Here is a 9389-nt window from a genome sequence, read left to right as displayed (position 1 = left end):
AGTCACTTTTCTGGTTAAATATGGATATCAATTCACAACCCTCCTCTACACAACAGTCCACGTAATCGCTCTAATTGATCAGAGCTGGCAACTGAAATGAAAAAGATTTACTACCATGGATAAGGATGAACCAAGGATTCCAAGGTAGAAATGAGTAAAGCAGGCAAATTATGGGTTGAATTGTGTGCCCCCCAAATTTATACATTGAAGTCCTACCCCTCAGAATGTGGCCTTATTTGGAAATAGGGTTATTGTAAATACAATTAATGAAAGTGAGGTTATAGAGTTAAGGTTATATTGAAATATATGACCTAATCCAATAAGACAAGAGTCTTTATGAAAAAGAGTAATTTGGACATAGATGCACCCAGGAATACATCACACAAGCATGTAGATAGAATTGTATAAGCCAAGGGACATCAAAGATTGCCAGCAAACCACCAGACACCAGGGAAGAGGCACAAAACTAGTTTGTGGTACTTCGTCATGCCAGTCTTAGAAAATTAACATGTATGTCAAAGAGAATCTTACTTATGGAGCACAGATTATTTCTAGGAGGTTCACAGAGACAGGCAATTTTAAAATAGAAAGCTGCTTGGAAACCAGATAGGCAACTTCTCTCCCCTCAGCCACAAACCCATTTTACAAGTAAGAAGCCAAAGCTCAGAGAAGTTATAGGGCTTGACCAAAGTCACTGAGCCAGCTGGTCAGAGCTGAAATTTAAGCTCTTTTAAACTTTTGGCTGTCAACTTCCCCACACCCAATTTCCATGTACAGTTTGTCATTTGCTTATGTATATATCTCCTCAAATTTATCATGACAACTTGAAAGCAGGGACTATATGCCTGGAATCGGGTATGGTGCCTCACATATAGCAAACCCTCAATAATATTTGCTAATAGTTGTTAATATTCCCAGGGTGTTCTAAGAGGTCACCTTCATGTAGACCCAAGAAGTGATGCTTTTCCAAAAGCAATTCCTATGCTAGAGAGAAAACAGGAAGCAAGCCTTTCTATGTGTCAGGCTGTGGACAGCAACTCCCAATGGCCTGTAAATGATCAAGCCCTGCCCACAGTCAGTCAGCCTGGGTCAAGCAACCTTCTGCTGACAATATGGTGCTCAGGGTGGAGTAATCCTCTAAGAAAGGCCTGCCACTGCCCAAGAGATCTCAGCCAGCCCCCTTCAGCAGTGACAAAGTTCTCTCTGTTCCCCAGCTGAAGGCCTTTATGCTGCTAAGAGGTAGAGATGTTCTTATTGATCTCTACATCCTCCATGCTGCCCAGGGCCCAGAGTTCAACTCATATCATGGCAGATGCCCAATGAATGTGTGTTGGCTTGGACCAACCTCCTATGCAGTTGCCTAGCTGTTGAGTACAAAGAGGAAAATTTACAAGGTGATATCTTGCAAAAAATTGACCTCTGAAGGAATCTCATGTCTCCTTATTTGTAACTCTTCCTTCCCAAAGCTGGAAGAGTAATGAAAGAATCATCAGAATGACACTTTTCAACAACTTAAAATGTATGCCCAAGTTTAGAGAACAAAGCTTTGGTCAGTCCAACATCTGCAGGAAAATCTCCAAGAAGGTACATTTATGATATAAAATGTACATTGTCCTTGATTTCCATACAAACACTTATAAAAGCATTTTTAAAATGGGAAATGCTTATAAAAAATGTGGAACACATTTTATGCAGATGGTAAGTTCTAAATATCATGATTATAGTAAGTATATTAAGTATATCAAGTATATTATACACAATTATGATGTGACATCATAATACGTCTCACTTTCATAATCAGTTTTGGCATTTTTATGGTTGAAATGGGTTTTGAGGAACAAAAACAATCTGTTTTTAATTGAACGGGTAGGAAACCAGGGTAGACTTACACAGGCTTTATTCATGACAGTTGTTCAAGACCTCCTTGGGTGGAAAAGAGGGAATCACAGAATACATCTAGTCTGGCTACATGTCTGTGGGACACAAGTACAAAATGAAAATGCCACAGGAAAGTTGAGAATTTCTCCTCTTCCAATTGCCTGCCACCACAATCCATGAGGCACCTCAGTGAATTACAACCTCCAGCACCCACTGGATATACGGTGAGAGGCCCCCACTGGTCAAACGTACCAGGGCACTGCCAGCCTCCTCCCCAGGACCTCACTGGGAGCATGCCCAACCATGACCTTCCCTGCACCTGCTCCCAGGTCTTCTACAGGGAGCAGAAGGTAGAGTGGGGTCTCCTTGCCTGCTGACAAGACCTGGGCAAATGGTGGCAGCAGTCAGGGAATGGGGGTAGGGAAGAGGAGGCCTCATGAGGTCTGGGACACTAGAGGCTGGAGGTGGTGGGAGGCAGGACCACCAGTGAACTGACCTCTATTGTCCCATCAGACTTCACCTACAAATTAGAAAATCAAAGATAAATTAAGAAATGCAAGCCAGTGATGGCAGTAAGTGAAACCCCAAGCAAGGCCTTCTGAGCACAAGCCTTAGGCAACCACACCAGTTGCATACCCATGAATCCAACCCTGTCTGGAACATTTGCATATGGTTTAGTTTTTCATATAGGCTTTAATAGATGTGTTGGTCACATGTTGAGTGTGTAATACTTTGTTCAATGCTCTATAAGAGCTTAGCTAAATTGGATTGTGAGATCTTTGGGGGTTAGGAATTCTTTTATTCTTATTTTCCCAAAGCACTTGGAATGATGGTTTTGAAACACAATGCATGAACACCATATAAATCACATATTTTGCCACAAAAGGAGATGCTGAGAGATAAAATATTCCTTTGCACCTATGTGGAGTTGAATTACAGTTTTACTTGTAGCAACATAGGCTCATTCCCAACCAAGGAGTCCCATGCAGTGTTTGAGATAGAAACAGTAGAAGGGGCAATTTCAAGGTACACTGTGAGGAGGGAGGTTTCTGATAAAGATGCTGTTTACTGGCCCAGAGCCTCAGTGCACATCATGGATACATTTGCATCATAAAGCAATTTCCACTCTTCAGAGAGAATTAGGTAATGATGTGCACTTGGAAACTATAAGAAAAATGGAGACATGTCTTAAATGTTGTGGTTAAAAGCTAGAAACCACAACCTCCCAGGGCCTTACTATTGAGGCCTCTTAGTAACAAAATCTCTTCCTGACTCCATGCATAATTGCCTGGAAGAGGGTGTAGGAGATGAGACCCTTCCATCCTGTAAGTTTCAGACACTCATTGGGTTGATTCATTGGCTCCCTGCTGTTTGAAACCTCCAGGCCAAATGGCTGCTGGGAGCAGTCACGAAGCCAGCAGATGGAAATAGTCCTGCCCTCTGGGAGAAAGAGGATCTCGAGATTTCTCTTCTCATCCTATTACAAATACCATGGAAGCATTTTTGCACCTCTGCCAGTTGCTATAGAGACCGTGTGGTGAACACATGTAAATATTCGGCTTGTGTGCAGTGCAGTTCCTCTCCTACTTGACTTTTCTTTCTGGCCAAGAGCGGCAGTTTGCAGCCACATCAGTAAGCCATGTGGTTTCAGGCATCAGACTCCTGCAGCTCATTTTTAAGGAACTCATCTACCCAAAGGGATTGGAAGCACCCCACATTTAGGATCATGAGACCTGGGTTTGAAATGCTTTCCTGTTACTTTTTGGTAGTGGAGAGTTACTCCACCTCCATCTCTCTTCTCATCTACAAAATGGGGAAAAGAAAGCCCCTCTTCAGGTGGGGAGGCTCATGAGGAGGGCCCCAGTGAGCTGTGCGAAGATGAAAGCACCAGGGAGTCAGCAGCATGGTGTGTCGTCAGCGCGTGCTCCCACAGGCCCGTCAGATCAAACTGTAGTCTTATTTAGGCATTGGCCTGAAGAAACAGCGCTGGCTTATCCCCGGAGTGAGCAGGTAGGCGACATCGTTCCTTCTGGAAGCTTTGTGTGGACGTCTCCATGCTCTGCACTTGGTTCTGCTAAAGGCAAGTGAGCTCAGAGGAGCAACCCCAGGCCAGAGGCCTTGCATTTGGCACCTCTCCTTCCAATTTAGCAGGGCCTCCATGGTTATCAAAGACCCCATCTCACAACCTAACATGCATATGAGAACAGAATCACAGCTGCCCATCTCCTCTGACCTTGAAAAAACCCAGGTATTTTCTTACGACACAAATATACACCCAAGGCTTAGAGAAGCCTGCGGGTACAGCAGCAAGAACCTCCTCCTCAAAGAGGCACCGAGGACAGAGAGTATGTGTGCACAAGCTCTGGTTTGAATCCCAAAGTCAGCCCCTCAAATTCCAGCTCCTTGTGGGGCTTCTTTTGGGGGAATGGGAGGAGAGGCTGAGCCATGAGGGTGTTGTTCTCAATGACCGACTGTCTGCTGCCACCCACGCTCTGGAGAGTGTCTCACAGAATGTTCCTTTGTATCTCCTTGGTAACCCGACACAGTGCTGTAGTGACAAGAGGAAATAGTGCAAAAGGAATCAGTCAGCCCTGGGGAGCTGGGCCTACATGTGCCTCCCACCACATATCTGCTCTCCCTTCTAAGGTTCTAGATTTGTTTGTGATTTATCACTCAGTCCCACTTAGGAGCAACTCCAGTTTCTGGCCCTCCCAAGCAGCAGCCTAGTGCACATGTTTCTTGCACTACACACCCAGTGAAGGAGGGGATGCTGGAAATGCTAAGCCTGCGGCTCAATCATCCCAGCCCAAATGCAACAATCCGCGGAAGAGCAGTGCTCACCGCCCAGGAATGTGAGAACAGTGTGAGCCGCAAGGGACTGGAGGCATGAATGGGGAGCTGGGAGGAAGGCAGAGCAAACAGGTCAAGAATTCCCTAAATTCTCCTCCCTTGATAGACCACACCCCAAATCTCCTGTTCCCCAGACTTAGAATGGTTCAGCTTATGACTTTCCAGCCTTCCAATGGTGCAAAAGTGATCCCCATTCAATAGATACCATTCTTCGAACTTTGAATCGTGAGCTTTTCCTGGGCTACCGATATGGGTGTGAGCTTCTCTCATGCTGCTGGGCAGGGGCAGGGAGCTGCAGCTCCCAGTCTGCCACACGATCCCAAGGGTGAACAAACAGAAGACGCACAAGCATTCTGCTTTCCACTTTCAGTACAGAATTCAATAAATTACATGAGGTGTTCAACACTTTCTTACCAAATAGACTTTGTGTTAGATGGTTTTGCCCAACAGTAAGCTAATGTAAGTGTTCTGAGCCCTCTAAGGTTGCCTCTGCTAAGCTATGATATTCAGTAGATTAGGTATATCAAGTGTATTTTCGACTTATGATATTTTCAACTTTTGATGGGTTTATCAGGAGGTAACCCCTTCAGAAGTCTAGGCAGATCTGTAATTACATATATATAGTTCCTATGATCCTGAGAAGAGGGGATAATAGCGTTTTGTGGGGTTTTTTTGTTGTTAATGTTTGTGTTTGCTTTGCCAGGAAAGGATGGAGAATTAAACGAGCATCTTGAGAGAGGGGAGACATGATATTGCCAATAACAAATAGCTGAGAATTCATTTATTCAATTAGTAAATACTGTGTGAGCATCCACTACACACCAGGCAGGCCCTATTTTAGGTGGTGAGGATACAGCAGTAAATGGGCAGAAATCCCGACCTCATGGAATTCACATTCAAGTGAAAAAGTCAGCAAATAAAAATTACAAATTAATAAAAAATGACCAAGTTACAACAAAAATTATGAGTAAAATACACTGTGCACACACATATAAAAAGCAGAATGGAGGACTGGAACTGTAGAAGGGATCTGCACTCTGGGGTAGAATAACCAGGGGAGCCCTCACTGCAAAAGGGGCATCTGAGTCAAGTCCTTACAGATGAGCTGAGCTGGTATTTGGAGGGAGAACATTCAGACACCAGTCAAGAGGCCACTGTGGCTGAAGCAGAGCAAGTGAGGGGAGAGGGGACAGGAGGGGCATGGGGTGGGAAGCGTCACATCAAGTGGTCTTGAGGGCCACTGAAAGGAATTAGGTTTTGCCTGAGTCAAGTGAGGAGATATTGGAAGGTCTTAAGTAGAGAAGCAGTGTGATTTGACTTCTGTTTAAGGACACTGTGGCTGCTTCACAGAGAAGAGATTGGGATGGAGGGCTGCCGACACTTCGAGTGTGAAGTTTGCACTCACTTTGTTTAAAAGGGGAATTGGAAGGTGGTCAAGGGGTAAAACTCGAGAAGACCACTAAAACTTGCTTTTATGTGACCAGAAGGGCTGAGAGAAACCGGAAATGGGATATTTTGGGTGTGATTCAGTGTTACTTAATGGTGTTCCCACACAACCTAAAATCATCTTGGCTCTCAACAGCAGTTTATCTCCCATCCCTTGGAAAATGTGGTCTAGAGAGAAGGCAAACACTCACATACATGAATCTATAATTTATCCAGCTTGTAGAGGTTCTTTTGCAGTCTCTGTTCAGATATAACTAGGAGTCACTAAGTCTGACCCTCCTTAATGCCATATCTTGGGCAAAATTTCAAAATGTTAAATGTTTTATTCAAGTGCAAAGGGGTCATCAACTGATGACCACACCCAGTTAGACATGCAAAAATATGTAGCTCCTTGGTTTTCTGTAACATCATATCTTCCTTATGCCCCCAACCCTAAGGAGTATGGAAGAAAAGGAGGCTGCATGACACAGTCAGCTGGCATATCTTGGCCTCTTCCAGGATCCCCTGGTCTCCTGACCTTAGCACCTGGGTCTCTGCTTTGCAGAAGGGTCATTACCATGTGGCTCTGCATGTGGGAATCAGTGTGCTGACCTTGGTCTTGGTGGCTCTCGCTGCATCTGGCATGTCTAGCCTGTGCTAGTGTCCCCAAAGGGCTCCTTGTCTAGTCTGTCCAGTGGCCTGCAATGGCATTTGGAGCCATGGGACAGTGAGACCATTATTGCCTCCAGAAATCAGACTACTTGATCTCACTGGCCTCCAACTCCCAACTTCAGGCTTCTGCAATTCCATAATGCCCCCTGACCCTCGCTGACCTTCCCCAGGGTCCATGAGAATACAAAGATGTATCACATCTCTATCTACCAAGGCCCCTCCATCTGCTAATGCTGCACTGCCCCAGCCAAGCCATGTTAGACGTGGCCCCATAGGCAAATGTGGGACTTCTCCTAGTTGCTTACAGTCTCCTCCAGACTATGTGGGGCAAAGTAGGTCACTTGCCCCAGTGTTCTTAGCCTCCCTGCACCTTTCTGAATGCTTTCAGTTCCCTCACCCAACAAGGCTTGGCCCCAAGGAATAGGTGAGGCAAAATCCTGACATGTGAGGCCGTACCCTACCCCCACCTCTCCTCACTCCTGTACTCTCCTGGGTAAGAAGGAGTATGCCCCTCCCCACCTTCCTTTCTGGTAAGAAGGTTCCCCTCAAAAGGTCTTTTTTCCCTTGCCAGAATGGCACCTGGCCCACCCACTTCCTTGAGGCCATGGTGGTTGTGTCAAGCGTGCCCTCAGAGGAGCAGACATTGAGGCAGAAGTTGGAATGTAAGAGGTTTATCGGGGAGGAACACTTGTGAAGATAAAAGAGAGAGACAGAGCAGGATTGAACAGGGAGAGCCTCAGACCACAGTGCAGATCTAAGTTTTGGCCAACCCAATGGGGAATTCCAGAACAGACATTGCTTATTAGAGCAGTCCCCTGTTAAAAACAATGGCCAGGCCTCCCACCTGCTCTTGCCCAGCCACTGGCTGGGGGTTGCCCCAGGAAGAGCATGGCCCCTGCTCAGAAGATGAGGCAGAATCCTAAGGCACTAATGCCAGAGGCTGTAAGCTAATTGCACTCCTTCCAGCTGAGCAGCAAGTTCTTTCTGGAGGGAGACCCAAACACCACCACAACAGGGCAAAAGTTGCTGGAGAATGATTGATGGGGGGAGCAATGTAATCCTATCAGTTTATTATTTTCTACGTATTTTGCATATTACCCAAGCTCTTAAAGTCATCACTGAGCATAAGCTTAACCCACATCCTCTCCACTACAGGTGAGGTTTATCCACTATGACCACAGCCCAGAGCAAGTCACACAGATTTGACTTCTCTTGAATCTTTCTTAAGAACATCCTCACGGAGCACAGTGCTGGCATAATGCTTTCAAACCACAAGCATGGCCCTCACAGAGCCTTCTGCTTTTTATCTGAGGTTTCTGTAAATTCCAAAAATGTCCACTTTAATTCAAAGTTTGTAACCAGCAAGTGCCCAGCAGTTAATCTAAACCCAAGTCTTTTACCAAGACAACACTCTCTATGCTTCCAGGAAAACTTCAGTGGTTTGTTAATAGCAAACTAACAGTGCTAGATGGCTACAAATTTCTAGCAAAGAAACCTCCCATGAGTCAGAAGCCAGTCATCCAACTGTCTGCTCACCAGGCTTCCTTCCTGTGAGTCACTTTAAGAAGCTTGACTTCTTCTTTCTCAGTTTTCAACTCTTTTCTGGTTTAATCAATGGCAGTTGAAGCCATATTATAATTCTTGGAAGAGTTAAGAGATGCAGTATGTCCTCTCTCCTGGACAGATCCTTGGAAAGGAAGTAGTAGAGAGAAGGAAGGAAATGAGAAACTAATCTGTATGTAGAGGGAGGGAGAAGCAAAAAAAACTAGAGAAGAAACCAAAAGACTAGAAACTTCTGCAGCCCCAGGAGTCAAAACATTGCTTAGCTTAATTATGATTTACCACAAAGGTAACCAGTTTCCTGAAAATGATGTTGCCAGGCAAAATGCAGGACTCACAGTTAAATATGAATTTCAAATAACAAGTCATTTTTTAGTATAAATATATCCAATGCAATATTCCAGACATACTTACCTTAAATATTTTCCTTTGTTTATCTGAAATCCAGACTGAACTCAGTGCCCTGTACATTCATTTGCTAAATCTGGCAACCTTATCCAGGGAATATTTCAATCTCATCACCTTGGGTTAATGAGGGTGATAAGGTGCCATATTGAGGGAATGGAGAAGATAGCACCATCCTACTTTCTAGCAGAAGATCCAGGTTGTTTTTGACTTGCCAGTTCCTTCTCAGCTCTGGTGCAGCCTCTGCCTTCTCAGCTCACTGAGCACTGAGCTCTTCACACTGATCGTTGGTTCAAGCCCATCAGCAGGTCACTGAGATTGGACTCACTGCTCTAGACTTGGTATCTTCCATGACTAAGGGAATCTTGTATCCCACAAGCCTACTGAGCCTCATTCTTACCTTAATCCCTACCACGTTTGTCCTGTCAATAGAACTGAGCATTTGCTGTTTTCTGCCTGTACCTGAGGTCCTGAACTTTAGTACCATTCAACTACGGCTTGACATCCTACCTAGACCTAACAATTTCTCTCTTTCCAGAGGTTCCCCATAGCCCATGCCTAGAGTGTATCTTCAAACCAAACACATTACCTGGGACCAC

This window comes from Manis javanica, chromosome 11 (assembly GCF_040802235.1).
Source record: "Manis javanica isolate MJ-LG chromosome 11, MJ_LKY, whole genome shotgun sequence".
Lineage (NCBI taxonomy): Eukaryota > Metazoa > Chordata > Mammalia > Pholidota > Manidae > Manis > Manis javanica.
The sequence above is the reverse complement of the archived record's forward strand: the minus strand, read 5'-3'. Positions refer to the sequence as shown.